Source organism: Pseudophryne corroboree, chromosome 11 (genome assembly GCF_028390025.1).
Source record: "Pseudophryne corroboree isolate aPseCor3 chromosome 11, aPseCor3.hap2, whole genome shotgun sequence".
NCBI lineage: Eukaryota > Metazoa > Chordata > Amphibia > Anura > Myobatrachidae > Pseudophryne > Pseudophryne corroboree.
This window is the reverse complement of record NC_086454.1, coordinates 88,701,882-88,725,966: the sequence shown is the minus strand read 5'-3', so window position 1 is coordinate 88,725,966 and position 24,085 is coordinate 88,701,882. Positions and strand designations below refer to the sequence as shown.

At 45.6% G+C, this 24,085-nt stretch overlaps 1 long non-coding RNA gene across 2 annotated transcripts in view; it reads left to right on the top strand.

Annotated features, from left to right (window-relative positions):
- Positions 1-22,945, top strand: part of LOC134969961 (uncharacterized) — a 110,333-nt gene extending 87,388 nt beyond the window's left edge. Inside the window, exons 3-4 of one of the 2 annotated variants that reach the window (XR_010189588.1) lie at positions 8,612-8,711; positions 22,763-22,945. This is a non-coding gene — a long non-coding RNA (uncharacterized LOC134969961). The remainder of the gene's footprint in view (positions 1-8,611; positions 8,712-22,762) is intronic. The other variant, XR_010189589.1, reaches the window with a different exon arrangement.
- Positions 22,946-24,085: the final 1,140 nt, after the last annotated feature.

Below are 24,085 nucleotides of genomic sequence, written 5' to 3'. Positions count from 1 at the left end.
GGCACTCGGCAGTCCGTCCATAATTGTATACCACCTAACCGAGGTTTTTTTTTATTTCTTCTTCATACATACATACTACGACATCTCTTTATCAACCAGTCTATATTAGCAGCAGACACAGTACAGTACGGTAGTTCACGGCTGTGGCTACCTCTGTGTCGGCACTCGGCAGTCCGTCCATAATTGTATACCACCTAACCGTGGTTTTTTTTTCTTTCTTCTTTATACATACATACTACGACATCTCTTTATCAACCAGTCTATATTAGCAGCAGACACAGTACAGTACGGTAGTTCACGGCTGTGGCTACCTCTGTGTCGGCACTCGGCAGTCCGTCCATAATTGTATACCACCTAACCGTGGTTTTTTTTTCTTTCTTCTTCATACATACATACTACGACATCTCTTTATCAACCAGTCTATATTAGCAGCAGACACAGTACGGTAGTTCACGGCTGTAGCTACCTCTGTGTCGGCACTCGGCAGTCCGTCCATAATTGTATACTAGTATCCATCCATCTCCATTGTTTACCTGAGGTGCCTTTTAGTTGTGCCTATTAAAATATGGAGAACAAAAATGTTGAGGTTCCAAAATTAGGGAAAGATCAAGATCCACTTCCACCTCGTGCTGAAGCTGCTGCCACTAGTCATGGCCGAGACGATGAAATGCCAGCAACGTCGTCTGCCAAGGCCGATGCCCAATGTCATAGTACAGAGCATGTCAAATCCAAAACACCAAATATCAGTAAAAAAAGGACTCCAAAACCTAAAATAAAATTGTCGGAGGAGAAGCGTAAACTTGCCAATATGCCATTTACCACACGGAGTGGCAAGGAACGGCTGAGGCCCTGGCCTATGTTCATGGCTAGTGGTTCAGCTTCACATGAGGATGGAGGCACTCAGCCTCTCGCTAGAAAAATGAAAAGACTCAAGCTGGCAAAAGCAGTAGCACCGCAAAGAACTGTGCGTTCTTCGAAATCCCAAATCCACAAGGAGAGTCCAATTGTGTCGGTTGCGATGCCTGACCTTCCCAACACTGGACGTGAAGAGCATGCGCCTTCCACCATTTGCACGCCCCCTGCAAGTGCTGGAAGGAGCACCCGCAGTCCAGTTCCTGATAGTCAGATTGAAGATGTCAGTGTTGAAGTACACCAGGATGAGGAGGATATGGGTGTTGCTGGCGCTGGGGAGGAAATTGACCAGGAGGATTCTGATGGTGAGGTGGTTTGTTTAAGTCAGGCACCCGGGGAGACACCTGTTGTCCGTGGGAGGAATATGGCCGTTGACATGCCTGGTGAAAATACCAAAAAAATCAGCTCTTCGGTGTGGAACTATTTCAACAGAAATGCGGACAACAGGTGTCAAGCCGTGTGTTCCCTTTGTCAAGCTGTAATAAGTAGGGGTAAGGACGTTAACCACCTCGGAACATCCTCCCTTATACGTCACCTGCAGCGCATTCATAATAAGTCAGTGACAAGTTCAAAAACTTTGGGTGACAGCGGAAGCAGTCCACTGACCAGTAAATCCCTTCCTCTTGTAACCAAGCTCACGCAAACCACCCCACCAACTCCCTCAGTGTCAATTTCCTCCTTCCCCAGGAATGCCAATAGTCCTGCAGGCAATGTCACTGGCAATTCTGACGAGTCCTCTCCTGCCTGGGATTCCTCCGATGCATCCTTGCGTGTAACGCCTACTGCTGCTGGCGCTGCTGTTGTTGCTGCTGGGAGTCGATGGTCATCCCAGAGGGGAAGTCGTAAGCCCACTTGTACTACTTCCAGTAAGCAATTGACTGTTCAACAGTCCTTTGCGAGGAAGATGAAATATCACAGCAGTCATCCTGCTGCAAAGCGGATAACTGAGGCCTTGACAACTATGTTGGTGTTAGACGTGCGTCCGGTATCCGCCGTTAGTTCACAGGGAACTAGACAATTTATTGAGGCAGTGTGCCCCCGTTACCAAATACCATCTAGGTTCCACTTCTCTAGGCAGGCGATACCGAGAATGTACACGGACGTCAGAAAAAGACTCACCAGTGTCCTAAAAAATGCAGTTGTACCCAATGTCCACTTAACCACGGACATGTGGACAAGTGGAGCAGGGCAGGGTCAGGACTATATGACTGTGACAGCCCACTGGGTAGATGTATGGACTCCCGCCGCAAGAACAGCAGCGGCGGCACCAGTAGCAGCATCTCGCAAACGCCAACTCTTTCCTAGGCAGGCTACGCTTTGTATCACCGCTTTCCAGAATACGCACACAGCTGAAAACCTCTTACGGCAACTGAGGAAGATCATCGCGGAATGGCTTACCCCAATTGGACTCTCCTGTGGATTTGTGGCATCGGACAACGCCAGCAATATTGTGTGTGCATTAAATATGGGCAAATTCCAGCACGTCCCATGTTTTGCACATACCTTGAATTTGGTGGTGCAGAATTATTTAAAAAACGACAGGGGCGTGCAAGAGATGCTGTCGGTGGCCAGAAAAATTGCGGGACACTTTCGGCGTACAGGCACCACGTACAGAAGACTGGAGCACCACCAAAAACTACTGAACCTGCCCTGCCATCATCTGAAGCAAGAAGTGGTAACGAGGTGGAATTCAACCCTCTATATGCTTCAGAGGTTGGAGGAGCAGCAAAAGGCCATTCAAGCCTATACAATTGAGCACGATATAGGAGGTGGAATGCACCTGTCTCAAGCGCAGTGGAGAATGATTTCAACGTTGTGCAAGGTTCTGATGCCCTTTGAACTTGCCACACGTGAAGTCAGTTCAGACACTGCCAGCCTGAGTCAGGTCATTCCCCTCATCAGGCTTTTGCAGAAGAAGCTGGAGACATTGAAGGAGGAGCTAACACGGAGCGATTCCGCTAGGCATGTGGGACTTGTGGATGGAGCCCTTAATTCGCTTAACAAGGATTCACGGGTGGTCAATCTGTTGAAATCAGAGCACTACATTTTGGCCACCGTGCTCGATCCTAGATTTAAAGCCTACCTTGGATCTCTCTTTCCGGCAGACACAAGTCTGCTGGGGTTGAAAGACCTGCTGGTGACAAAATTGTCAAGTCAAGCGGAACGCGACCTGTCAACATCTCCTCCTTCACATTCTCCCGCAACTGGGGGTGCGAGGAAAAGGCTCAGAATTCCGAGCCCACCCGCTGGCGGTGATGCAGGGCAGTCTGGAGCGACTGCTGATGCTGACATCTGGTCCGGACTGAAGGACCTGACAACGATTACGGACATGTCGTCTACTGTCACTGCATATGATTCTCTCACCATTGAAAGAATGGTGGAGGATTATATGAGTGACCGCATCCAAGTAGGCACGTCACACAGTCCATACTTATACTGGCAGGAAAAAGAGGCAATTTGGAGGCCATTGCACAAACTGGCTTTATTCTACCTAAGTTGCCCTCCCACAAGTGTGTACTCCGAAAGAGTGTTTAGTGCCGCCGCTCACCTTGTCAGCAATCGGCGTACGAGGTTACATCCAGAAAATGTGGAGAAGATGATGTTCATTAAAATGAATTATAATCAATTCCTCCGCGGAGACATTGACCAGCAGCAATTGCCTCCACAAAGTACACAGGGAGCTGAGATGGTGGATTCCAGTGGGGACGAATTGATAATCTGTGAGGAGGGGGATGTACACGGTGATATATCGGAGGGTGATGATGAGGTGGACATCTTGCCTCTGTAGAGCCAGTTTGTGCAAGGAGAGATTAATTGCTTCTTTTTTGGGGGGGGTCCAAACCAACCCGTCATATCAGTCACAGTCGTGTGGCAGACCCTGTCACTGAAATGATGGGTTGGTTAAAGTGTGCATGTCCTGTTTTGTTTATACAACATAAGGGTGGGTGGGAGGGCCCAAGGACAATTCCATCTTGCACCTCTTTTTTCTTTTCTTTTTCTTTGCGTCATGTGCTGTTTGGGGAGGGTTTTTTGGAAGGGACATCCTGCGTGACACTGCAGTGCCACTCCTAAATGGGCCCGGTGTTTGTGTCGGCCACTAGGGTCGCTAATCTTACTCACACAGTCAGCTACCTCATTGCGCCTCTTTTTTTCTTTGCGTCATGTGCTGATTGGGGAGGGTTTTTTGGAAGGGACATCCTGCGTGACACTGCAGTGCCACTCCTAAATGGGCCCGGTGTTTGTGTCGGCCACTAGGGTCGCTAATCTTACTCACACAGTCAGCTACCTCATTGCGCCTCTTTTTTTCTTTGCGTCATGTGCTGATTGGGGAGGGTTTTTTGGAAGGGACATCCTGCGTGACACTGCAGTGCCACTCCTAAATGGGCCCGGTGTTTGTGTCGGCCACTAGGGTCGCTAATCTTACTCACACAGTCAGCTACCTCATTGCGCCTCTTTTTTTCTTTGCGTCATGTGCTGATTGGGGAGGGTTTTTTGGAAGGGACATCCTGCGTGACACTGCAGTGCCACTCCTAAATGGGCCCGGTGTTTGTGTCGGCCACTAGGGTCGCTTATCTTACTCACACAGTCAGCTACCTCATTGCGCCTCTTTTTTTCTTTGCGTCATGTGCTGATTGGGGAGGGTTTTTTGGAAGGGACATCCTGCGTGACACTGCAGTGCCACTCCTAGATGGGCCAGGTGTTTGTGTCGGCCACTAGTGTCGCTTAGCTTAGTCATCCAGCGACCTTGGTGCAAATTTTAGGACTAAAAATAATATTGTGAGGTGTGAGGTATTCAGAATAGACTGAAAATGAGTGGAAATTATGGTTTTTGAGGTTAATAATAATATGGGATCAAAATGACCCCCAAATTCTATGATTTAAGCTGTTTTTTAGTGTTTTTTTAAAAAAACACCCGAATCCAAAACACACCCGAATCCGACAAAAAAAATTCGGTGAGGTTTTGCCAAAACGCGGTCGAACCCAAAACACGGCCGCGGAACCGAACCCAAAACCAAAACACAAAACCCGAAAAATTTCAGGCGCTCATCTCTAGAAAATACATGAAGCTTATAATGACACCATGCTATCCACTTGTTTGCTTATTGGGCATTCCATGTCAGGTTGTGGTCATCTATTCTGTGTATTTTATATATACTTTTGGATTACTGCAGGTAACAAGATTCCCATTGTGTTTATAAAGTTTAAATATATGTGGGATTATATACAGTACATTTTTTGCATTTATTAATAACAGTCAAGACACTGTTCACTTTTGTGTATTAGATTTTTTTGTATTTGATTGTCATTTTTATTGCATTAGACCAGGCTTTTTCAACCAGTGTGCCGCGACCAGTTGCAAGGTGTGCCGCGGAGCCAGAGCAGCTTCCTGCACCTTCAGAGTGAACTGTTGGCCCGGGCTCTTCTTAGAGGATCAGTCGTGCTCTGGCCGTGACCTATGCCTTGAAGACGCGGTGGTGTGATATCATAGGTCACGGCCACCGTGTCTCACCACCCAGCCAGCCCACTCACCTGCATACACATCTTCCAGTTCCCGCCTGCATACACAGCTTTCCTTGCCCACCCACATCCACACCTGTACGACCGCCCGCTGTTCAGTATTCGCAGCACTCCACTATGAACAACGCCCTGCCACTGAGGGATAGGAAGGAGGACAGCTGACCGCTAGGGGCTAACATTTGTTATTTTATTTCTTCTGTGGGGAACAATACGATTTATGTGGGTAGAATAAGGATTTATGGATTTATGGGGACGACGACAATGTGAATAATTCATGTGGGGAGCAATAGGATTTATGTGGGGAGCAATGTGATTGTTTTTTCTGTGTAGGCCAATGTATGTGTGGAATTTTTTTTACTGTGAGGGCCAATGTGTGTTTTTTGTTTTTTTCTGTGGGGAACTGATGGTGTGCCTTGGCAATTTTAAAATATTGTTCGGTGTGCCGCGAATAAAAAAAGGTTGAAAATCACTGCATTAGACGTTTATTAAGTTATATAGTATACAATTCAAAATTTATGTGTAAATAATAAATATACATCTTTTCCAACAAATTTTTGACGTATACAGTATATACCGTAACCTCCCAATTGTCCCGATATTAGCAGGACAGTCCCACTAATAGGTCACACACGCAGGCCGCAGTGTCCTGTGGGTGATCGGGGGACACACTGTCAGGGCCATCTTTGGAGTATTGTAGGCCCTGGGCAAAGCAATACACTGGGGCCACTATCCACTCATTCATGGGAATACATGGAAAAATATCATAACTTACCCCTCCTGCTGTCCCGCGTCATTTCTCCAATGCTTCCATACAGTGAATGGCTGTCAGAACTCTGATTGGTCGATAGCTCCAGACATCCACCAATCAGCACGCTGACAGCCATTCACTGTATGGCTGCAGGTTGGGAGGAAGGAAGAGTATGCTGCCTGGCTGCTCTGACTGGGTGTAATTTACAATCAGATCGGTTGGGCAGCATTCTCTACCTGCCTCTCCAGTAGTTCCAGAATGCTTCAGCCCGAAGGGCAGATGCTCCCTGGCTTAGCCTGCCCTTTCTTGAAGGCCCTTAGAATCATAGAGCCCTAGACAGCTGCCCAGTGTGCCTATATGTTAATGGTTAAAGGTGGATACAGCGCGGCACAGGGTCGGGTCAGATGCGGAGGAAGAGAGGGGGAGGGATGTAGAACTGGTTAGGATGAATGTAGTGATGAGCCGAATCCGCTCATCACTAGATGAATGTATTGTTTTTATCTGTTAGCGATTGCAGGTGTGTAGTGGAATGAAATATGTGAGACTGATTAATATTGGGAGCTAATTTATTGGAAATACCAGATCAGAGTAGTCACAGTGCTCTCTAATTAGGTGGGTCGCTCGGCTCTACCGTTTCTGGTATACCCTCCTTGTTGGTAGTCTCCCACTTGATGGGGAACCCCTCTGGAGTTTGTTCCAAGTGATTCTTTAGGAACACCTTTGGCAAACTGTAGTTCTCATAATTCCAGAGTTTATGCTCCAAACTCTTGTGTTAGGGGTGGATTTAGGGGTTAGGCATAACAGTGAAGGCCCCCCCCCCCCCCGCCTAATTTTATTATATTCATTGATTGGCTAGAATCCCTCATTGGATGATCTAGTTTAATAGAATAATAAATAGGCAATACCTATTATATTTTTTTCATTTTTAATTATCTATACTGTATTAACTAAGTAGGACAGCTTACAGGGGCAGTATGTGCATGTACTAGATGCTTACACTCCATTCACGGTGGTGTATGGTACAGCACAGTGGTAATCTTTCGCAGTTACTGGTACATTTCAGGCTGACAGTTCCAACACAAGCATCCAAGTGCCGCCCCAAACAAGTGCCACCCCTAGGCATGTGCCTCACGTGCCGAATGGAAGATTCACTACTGCCTGTGCTAAAATGTCTTAGGACGAGTGATGTATCTAGGGGTCCATGCGCCCCTGGCAAAGTAAGAGACTGCCCCCCCCCCCGTTTTCTTCCTTCCTTCACTATTTAGTTACCCTACAATATATTACAAAAAGAAAAACTAAAAATAGAGATTCATTTAATTAAAAAAAGTTTTTTTTTTAAGATGGATATAATTATAATAATAATAATAATAATAATAATAATAATAATAATAATAATAATACAGGTTGAGTCTCCCTTATCCAAAATGCTTGGGACCAGAGGTATTTTGGATATCGGATTTTTCCGTATTTTGGAATAATTGCATACCATAATGAGATATCATGGTGATGGGACCCAAGTCTAAGCACAGAATGCATTTATGTTACATATACACCTTATACACACAGCCTGAAGGTCATTTTAGCCAATATTTTAATAACTTTGTGCATTAAACAAAATGTGTGTACATTCACACAATGCATTTATGTTTCATATACACCTTTTACACACAGCCTGAAGGTCATTTAATACAATATTTTTAATAACTTTGGCCCTCATTCCGAGTCGTTCGCTCGGTATTTTTCATCGCATCGCAGTGAAATTCCGCTTAGTGCGCATGCGCAATATTCGCACTGCGACTGCGCCAAGTATCTTTGCTATGAAGATAGTATTTTTACTCACGGCTTTTTCATCGCTCCGGCGATCGTAATGTGATTGACAGGAAATGGGTGTTACTGGGCGGAAACACGGCGTTTTATGGGCGTGTGGCTGAAAACGCTACCATTTCCGGAAAAAACGCAGGAGTGGCCGGAGAAACGGGGGAGTGGTTGGGGGAACGCTGGGTGTGTTTGTGACGTCAAACCAGGAACGACAAGCACTGAACTGATCGCACAGGCAGAGTAAGTGTGGAGCTACTCTAAAACTGCTAAGTAGTTTGTGATCGCAATATTGCGAATACATCGGTCGCAATTTTAAGATGCTAAGATACACTCCCAGTAGGCGGCGGCTTAGCGTGTGTAACTCTGCTAAATTCGCCTTGCGACCGATCAACTCGGAATGAGGGCCTTTGTGTATTAAACAAAGTTTGTGTAATTGAGCCATCAAAAAACAAAGGTTTCACTATCTCAGTCTCACTCAAAAAAGTCCGTATTTCGGAATATTCCGTATTTCTGAATATTTGGATATGGGATACTCAACCTGTAATAATAAAAACACTAACCTTTTTCCTATTTCTCGCTGTCTGATTCCGCATGGGCCATCCTTCAACATCCAAGTTGCTGCTGCCTTTGTCACCCCATCAGGCTCCTCTTCATGCTAGACTCCAGGCAGACTCTTCTGCAGGACATTATTACTCTGGTCACTCTCTCGTGGCAGGTGAGTGGCTGGTGCCCCTGTCAAGTGCCATCCTGGCCTAGGGGTAGAACTAGATTTTAAGATGGCACTGAGAGCAGCCATGCTGGTGAAGGACATGGATGAATAGAGGTGAATGAGGACTATAATGGGATACGGTCATTAGGTCGACCACACTTAGGTCGACAGTCTCATTAGGTCGACCACTATTGGTCGACATGCATTAGGTCGACATGAACAAGGTCGACATGAGTTTTTAATATTTTTAATATTTTTTTAACTTTTTCATACTTTACGTATGGGAATAGTAACGTGTGCCGAGCGCAGCAGTAGCTAAGCGAGGTACCTTGCCCGAAGCATGGCGAGAGAAGTGAGCCATGCGAGGGGACAGGGTTCACTACGGGTGGCCGGCGGTCGGGCTCCCGGCGACCAGCATCCCGGCGCCAGGAGCCCGACCGCCGGCTTACCGACAGCTTGGCGAGCGCAAATGAGCCCCTTGCGGGCTCGCTGCGCTCGCCACGCTACGGGCACGGTGGCGCGCTACGCGCGCCACACTATTTTATTCTCCCTCTATGGGGGTCGTGGACCCCCACGAGGGAAAATAAGTGTCGGTAAGCCGGCGGTCGGGCTCCCGGCGCCGGTATACTGAGCGCCGGGAGCCCGACCGCCGGCAAACAGAAGACCACCCAGGGGACACGGTGCACTAATTGAGGCTCCCGGTCACTTTATGAAGAAAACGACACCAAAAACAGTAAACCTTTTTCCATGTCAACCTTGTTCATGTCAACCTATGTCGAACTAATGCATGTCGACCAATAGTGGTCGACCTAATGACTGTCGATCTAAGTGTGGTCGACCTAATGACCCATACCTGACTATAATATAGACTTTATCAAACAATTTAATAACTGGCTAATTATAGAGCGCAATGTTCACAATTTACACAATGTGTTTTAACCACTTAACTGATGATTTATTCTGCCGAAAACCGCTCCAATGTTGTCAGGTTTTTTTTATGAGTGAATTAGGTGAAGAACATGACTTTAACCCTATCCCAAATGATTTTAGTAAAAAAAGAAAAGAAAATGTTTTAATAGTTTTTTTTTTAAACATCGAAACACCGATCAGGAACATCGTGACCATCGGAACATCGCGACCATCTCGGCTTTCATTTTGAAAGCCGGGACAGCCTGCAGGTATACAGGGAGGGTCTGGGGGTGGCTTGGGAGGGTTCATTTACACTCCCCAGCGGCTGCCATTGTCTGCAGCCGCTGGAGGGGGGGGATCCTGCTGTGCTGACCTATCAGCAGTGATCGGCAGCACTTCAGACACAGGGGGAGAGTGCAGGGAGGCAGTGGGACCTTTCGGTCCCTCTGACAGCAGCAGCGGAGGGAAGCTTATCTTCTCTACCGCTGCTAACACTCTCTATCTGACTGGTCGCATCCTGTGCGACCAGGTCAGATAGAGCACTTGCAGGCATGGTCGCATCTGATGCGACCATGCCAGGCAAGTGGTTAAAGGAATCTGTGAGGTCTCTCTCTGTTTCTCTCTCGCTCTCTGTCTCTCTCTCTATATATATATATATATATAGAATGTCCAATGGAGCACGGCACTCAGAGACAAAAAATAAACTTTAATTGATTTGTCAGTGGTCAATTAAAGTTTATTTTTTGTCTCTGAGTGCCGTGCTCCATTGGACTTTCTATCTATTTTGAACCTGGCACCTGAGCATGTTGGATTGATTTTAGGAGTGCCGGCTGCTGCTGTATCTTTATATATATATATATATATATATATAGAGAGAGAGAGAGAGAGAGAGAGGGGGGGGGGGGTGAGCATTTGTGGTACCTATATTTTCATCATCAACTTCTATCATTTTATGTTGCTTTACATTCATTGTTATCTGGATAGACCGGAGTGTTACATGCACTAGTATAAATAAATTATACATTAGTAAACATAAGAAAATAAACCAGCAGTGCTTATTTATTAGATGCCTTGATGTGATAATTATGGCTGACTACCTGTGGATAAAATGTGGTTCATCTATTGCAGGGAAGAGCACTTAAATTTTATCATCTGTTATTCTAGGGGAAGGTTTATTATTATGCATGAATGCATTCAGGAGCATTGTACTAATAGTGATTTACAGAGGCTACAGTAACAACTTCCACAGACTGAGACGGGATTAAGCACAGACAAATAAAAACAAAATCTTCCAACAAAATAAAAGTTTGGAACATTTGTCTGCTACTAAACTTTGGTAGAACTGCATGTGAGGAAGATAAAAGTGTGTATAGGTACAGTATTGAGTCTCAATATTAGTAGAGATGTGCGGCTGGCACTTTTTGTGTTTTGGATTTGGTTCTAATTCCACTTTTGTGTTTTGGTTTTGCCAAAACCACCGTTTTGTGTTTTGGTTTTGGATCTGGATGATTTAAAAAAAAAAAACACATTGAAACAGCTAAAATCACAGAATTTGGGGGTAATTTTGATCCTACGATATTATTAACCTCAATAACATTCATTTTCACTCTTTTCCAGTCTATTCTGAACACCTCACACCTCACAATGGGGGTAATTCCAAGTTGATCGCAGCAGGATTTTTGATAGCAATTGGGCAAAACCATGTGCACTGCAGGGGAGGCAGATATAACATGTGCAGAGAAAGTTAGATTTGGGTGTGGTGTGTTCAATCTGCAATCTAATTTGCAGTGTAAAAATAAAGCAGCCAGTATTTACCCTGCACAGAAATAAAATAACCCACCCAAATCTATCTCTCTCTGCACATGTTATATCTGTCCCCCCTGCAGTGCACATGGTTTTGCCCAATTGCTATCAAAAATCCTGCTGCGATCAACTTGGAATTACCCCCAATATTGTTTTTAGGCCAAAAGGTTGCACCGAGGTGGCTGTATGACTAAGCTAAATGACACAAGTGTGCGGCACAAACACCTAGCCCATCTAGGAGTGGCACTGCAGTGTCAGACAGGATGGCAGAAATATAAAAAAAGGCCCCAAACAGCACATGATGCAAAGAAGAAAACGAGGTGCACCGAGGCTGCTGTATGACTAAGCCAAGCGACATAAGTGTGCGGCACAAACACATGGCCCATCTAGGAGTGCCACTGTAGTGTCAGACAAGATGGCACTTTTCAAAAACTAGGCCCCAAACAGCACCTCATGCAAAGATGTAAAAGAGGTGCAATGAGGTAGCTGTATGACTAAGCCAAGCGACACAAACAATTGGCCCATCTAGGAGTGGCACTGTAGTGGCAGACAGGAGGGCAGATATAAAAAAAAGGCCCCAAACAGCACCTCATGCAAAGATGTAGAAGAGGTGCAATGAGGTAGCTGTATGACTAAGCCAAGCGACACAAACAATTGGCCCATGTAGAAGCAGCACTGCAGCGGCAGACATACGGCAGTGTCAGACAGGATGGCACTTTCCAAAAACTAGGCCCTAAACAGCACCTCATGCAAAGATGTCAAAGAGGTGCAATGAGGTAGCTGTATGACTAAGCCAAGCGACACAAACAATTCCCACTGGAATTATATGTCCAAATCACTGGAATTATACGTCCAAATCACTGGAATTAAATGGCAGAATCACTGGAATTATAAATCTAAATCACTGGAATTAAATGGCAAAATCACTGGAATTATACGTCCAAATCAATGGAATTAAATGGCAAAATCACTGGAATTACAGTATACTGAAAAATCATTGGAATTATACTGCAAAATCACTGGAATTATACTGAAAAATCACTTGAATTATACATCCAAATCACTGGAATTATACGTCCAAATCACTGGAATTAAATGGCAAAATCACTGGAATTATACTGCAAAATCACTGGAATTATACTGCAAAATCACTGGAATTATATGTCCAAATCACTAGAATTATACGTCCAAATCACTGGAATTAAATGGCAAAATCACTGGTATTATACTGCAAAATCACTGGAATTATACGTCCAAGTCACTGGAATTATACGTCCAAGTCACTGGAATTATACTGCAAAATCACTGGAATTATACGTAAAAATCACTGGAATTATATGTACAAATCATTGGAACTAAATGGCAAAATCACTGGAATTATATGTCCAAATCACTGGAATTAAATGGCAAAATGGAGGTTGACGGCTTCCATCGTCATGTGAAGCTGAACCAATAGGCCAGGGCCTTAGCCGTTCCTTGCCACTCCGTGTCGTAAATGGCATATTGGCAAGTTTACGTTTCTACTCAGACCATTTAAATTTCTTTTTTTGGTTCTTTTTACTGAACTTTGTCTTTTTGGATTTTACATGCCCTCTACTATCACATTGGGTATCGGCCTTGGCAGACGACGCTGATGGCATTTCATTGTCTATGTCATGGCTAGTGGCAGCAGCTTCAGCACTAGGAGGAAGTGGTTCTTGATCTCTCCCTATTTTATCCTCCAAATTTTTGTTCTCCATTATTTTTCTGGAGTTATATAACACAATATGCGGCACAGTAGAGTGTACCCCTACACCTCACAGGGCAAATCCTGTAAAAATTATTTGGATTAAATATTAATAACCCCTTTATTTGGAGTAAGTAATATACAGCACAGGACAGCACCACTGAACTTATATGGCAGCACCACTGGACTGATGCAGGACAACACAGCACCACTGCAATGGACTGGACTTATACAGCAGCACTGGGCATATGGCAGCAGAGGACACCACCACTGTGAATGGTCACTGGACTGACTGATGCACAGGACACTACCACTGGTCTGATGCAAAACAACACAGCAACATTGTAAGGGACTTGTTATTATTATACAGCAGCACTGAACATATGGCAGCTGAGTATACCACTGTGACTGCCTGTTCACTGGAATGACTGATGGCTGATGCACAGGACACTACCACTGGTCTGATGCAGGACAACACAGCAACACTGTAAGGGACTTGTTATTATTATACAGCAGCACTGGACACATGGCAGCTGAGTATACCACTGTGACTACCTGGTCACTGGAATGACTGATGGCTGATGCACAGGACACTACCACTGGTCTGATGCAGGACAACACAGCAACACTATAAGGGACTTGTTATTATTATATAGCAGCAGTGGACATATGGCAGCTGAGTATACCACTGTGACTGCCTGGTCACTGGAATGACTGATGGCTGATGCACAGGACACTACCACTGGTCTGATGCAGGACAACACAGCAACACTGTAAGGGACTTATTATTATACAGCAGCACTGGACATATGGCAGCTGAGTATACCACTGTGACTACCTGGTCACTGGAATGACTGATGGCTGATGCACAGGACACTACCACTGGTCTGATGCAGGACAACACAGCAACACTATAAGGGACTTGTTATAATTATATAGCAGCAGTGGACATATGGCAGCTGAGTATACCACTGTGACTGCCTGGTCACTGGAATGACTGATGGCTGATGCACAGGACACTACCACTGGTCTAATGCAGGACAACACAGCAACACTGTAAGGGACTTGTTATTATTATTATTATATGGCAGCAGTGGACGTATAGCTGCAGAGTATAACACTGTGACTTCCTGGTCACTGGAATGACTGATGGCTGATGCACAGGACACTACCACTGGACTGATGCAGCACAATACACCACCACTGAACTGATGCAGCACAACACTAGAGGACACAACCACTGTGACTGGACAAATACAGCACAAGACATGGAAAATGAGAGAATGGAGACACGTCCTCTCTCTACACTCTCCAATGCCGGAATGAAAATGGCAGGGACGCGTGGCTCCTTATGTGTAATCCAAACCCCGCGAGAATCCGACAGCGGGATGATGACGTTTTGCCTCGTTCTGGTTTCCGAGTTATGCGGGAAAACCCGAGCCTGACTCGGATCCAGGCTCGAATGGTGTCCGGTCTCTGAGAATTGAACCCGCTCATCTCTAAATATTAGTGAGCTGAACTCACACATGTAACATAACTACTGTATTTTATACTTACATCAAGACTGGCAACAGATATCACTAGGCCCTGTACACCCATGTTTTTGGTGTCCCCCCATTCCCTGGTCCCTGGCAGGTACAGCAACGTTGCTTGAGAGCCTGACTTACCTACAGTACTGTATATGTGGTTTCTCTGCAACGGGGAACCTCTGAAGAAATTGTTCCTCCCTGGGCAGATGGTGACTTCAGTTGATCTCATGGTCCCGAAGATGCCTGTTTGTGTAGGATAATAATAACCAGTGTCAGCATATAGCAGAGGTCCAACCAGATAATACATGATAACGGAAGCTTTGGTGCATGGCAAAATGTGAACTTCCCTGAGCAAACAATTTTATATTATTAAACTATTTGCTAATTTGGTACAAATTGTACCAGTAATTTATCTTTAGAATGAAGATTACTGTCCCTGCGCCAATTCTTTCTAATCCTGCCAGTTGTGGATAATCTTCAGATACTTCCTCCCAGTTTTCTTTAGCCTCATCTTCCCGTTGTGTCTCTCCACCTACCCCCAATGTCTCACCAGCCTAGTTCCCCCATGTCTCTGTAGCTCAAGCCCCACAGCGTCTCAACATTCCCACAGTGTCTTTCCAGCCACTGACCCTTTCTGTCTCTCCCCTATGTCTTGCCATCCTTATTCCCCCATGTCTCTGCAGGTCAAGCCCCACAGTGTCTCTCCAGCCATTGCCCCCTTCTGTCTCTCCACCCCTTCCCATGTCTCGCCAGCCTTAGTCCTGCAAGTCTCTGCAGCTCAAGCCCCACAGTGTCAAAACAAGCCACTGCCCCTTCTGTCTCTCCAGCCCCTCTGTGTCTTGCCAGCCTTATTCCTCTATGTCTCTCTCTGCAGCTTCAGCCCCACAGTGTCTCTCCAGCCACTGTCCCCTTCTGTTTTTGCAGACCCTCTATCTCTTGCCAGCCTCATTCCTCCATGTCTCCGCAGCTTCGGCCCCACAGAGTCTCTCCAGCCACAGTCCCCTTCTGTTTTTGCAGACCCTCTATGTCTTGCCAGCCTCATTCCTCCATGTCTCTGCAGCTTCGGCCCCACAATGTCTCTCCAGCCACATTCTCCTTCTGGTTTTACATACCCATCTGTCTCTCCATCCCCCTTCTGTCTCTCCAGCTTCCACAGATACTTGATTTACCTTCTTGTATGTCTTCTAACTGCTTCTCTTCCTGCTACGACTTCACTGCTCTGCCTTTCAGCGGAGGCACTAAGTGATATCATGATATGCACTGCACCGCAATAAATAAAATAAAAACTTTTATTGCACCTGCCACGACCAGTGCCAGATGTTCAAGTCACAGCAGCTCCAAATGGAACCTGTAAATGCATGTGTCCTGCTGATCACTGCAGTGGCGCATACAGAGGTTACAGTTTGCTTTATCCATACCTCCCAACTTTGTCCCGCCGGCAAGAGGGACACATGCGTGGCGAAGCCGCGCGCGCTCTCGAAAAGGGGACGTGGCCTATGGAAAAGGGGGCGTGGCTTCGCGGAGGACCCACGATCGCAAGCCACGCCCCCATTTCGTCACTGAGGGGGCATGCCCAGCGCTCTGTGAGCCGCTGGCATGCCCCCTCTCCCTCTGTATGCACTGAATAGACGCTGTGCGCATGCGCACAGTGTCTATTCACCGCTGCTCTGCTAAGCAGGGCAGCGAGAGACGGAGCCTCCCAACTGCCCCCCCCCCCCCACCGCGGGACACTGCGGCCCGCGGGTGGGACAGCGGGACAGTCCCCAAAAAACGGGACTGTCCCGCGAAAATCGGGACAGTTGGGAGGTATGCTTTATCAGTGGATCCCCCTGGAACCTTGGAGCCTTGTACAGCTGTGCACCTAGTCCCTGCCCCCTGTCACACAGTTTTTAAAGTTAAAAGAAGACAAATGTCCATCAAGATAAACTTTATTTATTTTGTTTATTAACAGTTTGACTTTGTGGTCAGCGGTTGACCGAAAGTAACCTCACCGCTGACCACAAAGTTCCCACCATTGGTTACAATGGAGCGCATAGGCGCTACATTGTAACACTGCCGTGTGCTGCCTGACAGACACTTCAGGAGCACACAGCCAATCAAGAGGGTGCCACGACGTGGCACTCCCTGATTGGCTGAAGGAACCCTCTTAGACAGAAGTCAGGGGGGTTCCTGGCTGTCGGGGAAAGGGGTCGCATGTGAAAACATGGGGCCCCTTTCAGTGCGTGGTCGGGTGTTCGTTTTTTTATTTTGCCAAGGTCGTGGATTACAAATAGAACAGAAGAGGACCGATCAACACTGGATTATGTGAGTATAATTTATCCAACAGGTACCCCATGGATTCTACATGGAGAAGAGGACCGACCCTCGTGTGAACATAGGTAAGTATGTACAGATGTAGCCACCTTTACCTTGACTGTTTCTCCGCCGAGACGGGCGTTTAGCCACGCTAAGGCGATAGCTGAGTTTCATCACAGGCAGGCGCGTTGAGACGATCTAGATACTCATCATGCATTACACATCTCCACCACTGTGTCGCTAATGCTCCACTAATCCAGTACTTTCGATCGTACAGTATAGCGGCGGATTGATCTACAGCTCTGGCAATACTGTAGGCGTAACGGGAGGCGGTGGAAAAAGTATGGAGTACTGTACAGTATGTGTATGGAGACGCAACTACAGTAATTGTGTAAAAGGAAGAATGTACAGTACAATGTATAAACACCGTGCTTTTAAAATATATGAGCGTCTGAGTTCGCTAATGCATAATGGGAATGGAGGACTAGCAAATGCGAGCGTCCGAGTCCTCAAAGGCATAAACCAACAGCAATGGGGCGGGGGCCGGGCGCTGTTTGCAGTACTTTCACACATGAAATTGGAAATCTCTCATGAGGCGTCGTGGGCTAGGGGTGAAGGCTCCCACCTCCCTCGCTGGGAGTCCAGGGTTCGAGACCTGATGTGCTTTCTTTCTTTTTTTTTTTTTTTTCTGTAATAATGCACTGTATTATTTTATTTACATTGTAAGACAGTCAATGGAAGGATGCACACAGGTTTCACATAAATCAAAGTACATCTGCAGGAGCGATTCTTTACGCTAAATGCACCTAAACAGCGGGAATGAAATGAGTGTATTCTGACGCTACCAACTGAGCAAAACAGTACTGTAGATCTTCAGCGTTTGTGTATTGCACAGGACCTGAATTTCCTCCCTGTGCAGGCCCCCAGGGGGGAAGGGCGATGGGGGTAGGGGGGAGACGATGGAAAATACTGTGCCTTTGAAATGCAATTACATGAGCGTCCGAGTACACTACGGCATACTGTAAACCAACACCAATGGGAAGGAAGTGCCAACCTTATTTTTAATGTGTTCCCGTGACATTCACTTTAAAAAAAAAAAAATTCTCTCCAATACAGTACATCCAATGGAAGGATGCACACAGGTTTCACATACTGTAAATCAAAGTACATCTGCAGGAGCGATTCTTTACGCTAAATGCAACCTACAGTACGGTACTGTAAGTGAGCAAAATAGTACTACAGTGGGCGTTTGTGTATTGCACATGACCTGCATTCCCTCCCTGTCTACTGCATGATCTGTGCAGGCTCCCATGGGGGAAGGGCAACAGGCTAGCAGGAGGCGGAGGAAAACACCGTGCTTTACAAATGCGAGCGTCCGAGTCCTCTAAGGCATAAACCAACAGCAATGGGGCGGGGGCCGGGCGCTGTTTGCAGTACTTTCACACATGAAATTGGAAATCTCTCATGAGGCGTCGTGGGCTAGGGGTGAAGGCTCCCACCTCCCTCGCTGGGAGTCCAGGGTTCGAGACCTGATGTGCTTTCTTTCTTTTTTTTTTTTTTTTCTGTAATAATGCACTGTATTATTTTATTTACATTGTAAGACAGTCAATGGAAGGATGCACACAGGTTTCACATAAATCAAAGTACATCTGCAGGAGCGATTCTTTACGCTAAATGCACCTAAACAGCGGGAATGAAATGAGTGTATTCTGACGCTACCAACTGAGCAAAACAGTACTGTAGATCTTCAGCGTTTGTGTATTGCACAGGACCTGAATTTCCTCCCTGTGCAGGCCCCCAGGGGGGAAGGGCGATGGGGGTAGGGGGGAGACGATGGAAAATACTGTGCCTTTGAAATGCAATTACATGAGCGTCCGAGTACACTACGGCATACTGTAAACCAACACCAATGGGAAGGAAGTGCCAACCTTATTTTTAATGTGTTCCCGTGACATTCACTTTAAAAAAAAAAAAATTCTCTCCAATACAGTACATCCAATGGAAGGATGCACACAGGTTTCACATAAATCAAAGTACATCTGCAGGAGCGATTCTTTACGCTAAATGCAACCTACAGTACGGTACTGTAAGTGAGCAAAATAGTACTACAGTGGGCGTTTGTGTATTGCACATGACCTGCATTCCCTCCCTGTCTACTGCATGATCTGTGCAGGCTCCCATGGGGGAAGGGCAACAGGCTAGCAGGAGGCGGAGGAAAACACCGTGCTTTACAAATGCGAGCGTCCGAGTCCTCTAAGGCATAAACCAACAGCAATGGGGCGGGGGCCGGGCGCTGTTTGCAGTACTTTCACACATGAAATTGGAAATCTCTCATGAGGCGTCGTGGGCTAGGGGTGAAGGCTCCCACCTCCCTCGCTGGGAGTCCAGGGTTCGAGACCTGATGTGCTTTCTTTCTTTTTTTTTTTTTTTCTGTAATAATGCACTGTATTATTTTATTTACATTGTAAGACAGTCAATGGAAGGATGCACACAGGTTTCACATAAATCAAAGTACATCTGCAGGAGCGATTCTTTACGCTAAATGCACCTAAACAGCGGGAATGAAATGAGTGTATTCTGACGCTACCAACTGAGCAAAACAGTACTGTAGATCTTCAGCGTTTGTGTATTGCACAGGACCTGAATTTCCTCCCTGTGCAGGCCCCCAGGGGGGAAGGGCGATGGGGGTAGGGGGGAGACGATGGAAAATACTGTGCCTTTGAAATGCAATTACATGAGCGTCCGAGTACACTACGGCATACTGTAAACCAACACCAATGGGAAGGAAGTGCCAACCTTATTTTTAATGTGTTCCCGTGACATTCACTTTAAAAAAAAAAAAATTCTCTCCAATACAGTACATCCAATGGAAGGATGCACACAGGTTTCACATACTGTAAATCAAAGTACATCTGCAGGAGCGATTCTTTACGCTAAATGCAACCTACAGTACGGTACTGTAAGTGAGCAAAATAGTACTACAGTGGGCGTTTGTGTATTGCACATGACCTGCATTCCCTCCCTGTCTACTGCATGATCTGTGCAGGCTCCCATGGGGGAAGGGCAACAGGCTAGCAGGAGGCGGAGGAAAACACCGTGCTTTACAAATGCGAGCGTCCGAGTCCTCTAAGGCATAAACCAACAGCAATGGGGCGGGGGCCGGGCGCTGTTTGCAGTACTTTCACACATGAAATTGGAAATCTCTCATGAGGCGTCGTGGGCTAGGGGTGAAGGCTCCCACCTCCCTCGCTGGGAGTCCAGGGTTCGAGACCTGATGTGCTTTCTTTCTTTTTTTTTTTTTTTTCTGTAATAATGCACTGTATTATTTTATTTACATTGTAAGACAGTCAATGGAAGGATGCACACAGGTTTCACATAAATCAAAGTACATCTGCAGGAGCGATTCTTTACGCTAAATGCACCTAAACAGCGGGAATGAAATGAGTGTATTCTGACGCTACCAACTGAGCAAAACAGTACTGTAGATCTTCAGCGTTTGTGTATTGCACAGGACCTGAATTTCCTCCCTGTGCAGGCCCCCAGGGGGGAAGGGCGATGGGGGTAGGGGGGAGACGATGGAAAATACTGTGCCTTTGAAATGCAATTACATGAGCGTCCGAGTACACTACGGCATACTGTAAACCAACACCAATGGGAAGGAAGTGCCAACCTTATTTTTAATGTGTTCCCGTGACATTCACTTTAAAAAAAAAAAATTCTCTCCAATACAGTACATCCAATGGAAGGATGCACACAGGTTTCACATAAATCAAAAGAGCGTCTCAGTCACCGCCCCGCTACCCACTTTGCAAAGCTGTTTCCTCGTAGGCAGACTTGCTGTGTGGATCTTCTCCGACCTTTCAGAAATCTCCTGATAATTTGCTCTCCGTTTCTGCCTTCGAAAACTTCTTCACAGGCCATACTGTTCCAGCTCATTGACACAGTTTCGTCATACAGTATTTGACCGGTAATTCTTTCATTTACGGTTTACAATTATTTATATACAGTACTGTACTGTACGTAAATGATGAATGTCCCTGTGCATTGCTCCATGGCCTGTACAACTTATCCCGGTGTATTTTAAAATGTATACCATCTCTCACTACATATCCGAGCGCTGCCACGTGCTGGGAGTTCACGGTCGGCGGCCATGTTGTCAGGTTGCTAAGCGATCCAGCTCGGTATACCGTAATGTGCATAGACCTCGCTTATCCCAATGTAATTGAGCTAGGGGATTGTGACGCTCCTTCAGCATTGCCCCCTGAACTGTGAAATGTATGCCATATTGTATCTCACTACATATCCGAGCGCTGCCACGTGCTGGGAGTTCACGGTCGGCGGCCATTTTGTCAGGTTGCTAAGCGATCCAGCTCGGTATACCGTAATGTGCATACAGTAGACCTCGCTTATCCCAATGTAATTGAGCTAGGGGATTGTGACGCTCCTTCAGCATTGCCCCCTGAACTGTGAAATGTATGCCATATTGTATCTCACTACATATCCGAGCGCTGCCACGTGCTGGGAGTTCACGGTCGGCGGCCATGTTGTCAGGTTGCTAAGCGATCCAGCTCGGTATACCGTAATGTGCATAGACCTCGCTTATCCCAATGTAATTGAGCTAGGGGATTGTGACGCTCCTTCAGCATTGCCCCCTGAACTGTGAAATGTATGCCATATTGTATCTCACTACATATCCGAGCGCTGCCACGTGCTGGGAGTTCACGGTCGGCGGCCATTTTGTCAGGTTGCTAAGCGATCCAGCTCGGTATACCGTAATGTGCATACAGTAGACCTCGCTTATCCCAATGTAATTGAGCTAGGGGATTGTGACGCTCCTTCAGCATTGCCCCCTGAACTGTGAAATGTATGCCATATTGTATCTCACTACATATCCGAGCGCTGCCACGTGCTGGGAGTTCACGGTCGGCGGCCATTTTGTCAGGTTGCTAAGCGATCCAGCTCGGTATACCGTAATGTGCATACAGTAGACCTCGCTTATCCCAATGTAATTGAGCTAGGGGATTGTGACGCTCCTTCAGCATTGCCCCCTGAACTGTGAAATGTATGCCATATTGTATCTCACTACATATCCGAGCGCTGCCACGTGCTGGGAGTTCACGGTCGGCGGCCATTTTGTCAGGTTGCTAAGCGATCCAGCTCGGTATACCGTAATGTGCATACAGTAGACCTCGCTTATCCCAATGTAATTGAGCTAGGGGATTGTGACGCTCCTTCAGCATTGCCCCCTGAACTGTGAAATGTATGCCATACTGTATCTCACTACATATCCGAGCGCTGCCACGTGCTGGGGGTTCACGGTCGGTGGCCATTTTTTGTGTGCATAGAACTCGCTTATCCACATAGGCCCCTGTGTTTTTAACTACTATATTGAGATGCACATTTCTAGGCCTACAGTATTTAATATACAGTAAGCAGCATTGTTGTTAGGCAATAATTGAAGAATTTACATACAGTACTGACATGTACTGTATGTAATGCTTGTACATCATGTCAGTCGACCCTTATGCTGTACACTACTGTAAGTCTCACAGGGCCCATGCACTTCCAAGGAGGGTTATTTACTGTACTGTATCTGTTTCATACAGGAAACTAATTGCAGTCCATAACACTGAAGTTGTATTTTCAGTACTGTACAGTATACAATACTTAAATTTGAACATCAGGTACTGGATAGTAAACATGTACAGTATTAACTTCTATCATAAAACTCTTATGCATTTTCAGATGTGTAAATTTTAGACTACAGTATTCACAAATGTTTTCTCTCCATACAGGAATTATAGTTGGACAACATGCCAGTAACTATCAACAAAACGATGAGCAAGATAATCGCCAACATGAAAAAAGAAAATAAAACCATCAAAGAGATCCATGCATGGCTCAAGGAAAGTGGCATTATAGTCACTTTAGAAACGGTGCGCTATCATGCATTCGAGAGAACAACGCCCAGATTTGTATTTCCTACAAAATGCACATGGTACGTACTGTACACTACTGTAATGTTTAAATGACTTGCTTTATACCATAAACAATTTTTTTGAAATAAAATTAAAACTTCATCAATTGTAACTGTGATTGTGCTGTTCATGAATTCATATTTTTCATACTGTATTGTACTGTAGGAGAGTGCAACAAATTGTGGAGGAACTAACTCGTGAGGATGATGAGCGTACTGCTCTGCAAATAAAACGAATTCTCCATTCCAAGTATGACCTGGACATATCGGCCACCAGCATCAGAAGGATGCGACGGAAAATGGGATGGACCTTTGGCGCAACAAGGTAAAATACTGAAAGCAGTATAAACCATACAGTAAATGCACTGTTAATAATCCCTTGATACGTGATATAATAATGCCATAAATCATTATACAGAGTGTGTACTTTATACTATATACAGTATGTGTGTGTGTATATACTGTATATACAGTATTCTATCCCAAAAGAGATACCTACTGTATAGGCACTCAGAGACAGCAATGAAGCATTGCCGGCTTATTGTGATGATTACATACTGTATACTGTGTGTGTGTGTTTGTGTGTATGTACAGTATGTATATATATATTACTCTGTATGTAACTTAATGTACTGTATGTACAGTTTAATGTATACAGTAGGTATATAATACAGTATACTGCACATACAGTCTACTGTATATACAGTAATCTGTAAATCTGTAATTTCATAACTGTATCTGATTTCATTATTTTTGGCTCTTCACAGGATATCTCCAATGATAAGAGATGTGAATAAAGAAAAGAGAGTGGAACAGGCACGGCGATGGATTGAGAGTGGTGAAACATTTGATGATGTCATTTTCACAGATGAATCGTCTGTTGCCCTTGAGCGGTTCTCCAGAATGTCATTCAGGAAACGTAACCATATCTCTTTAAAACCACGCCCAAAGCATCCATTGAAAATCCATGTATGGGGAGGCATATCACGATTAGGAGCTGGTCCCCTATTATTTTTCGAAGGTACAGTACAGTACTATACTTTATTCTGTGCCTGTGTTCTGTAAAAATACATGTTGTACTGTAGAGTACGTGTAACTGCACAATAAAAGGAGTTGCTTATTAATGAACAACATTTTTTGA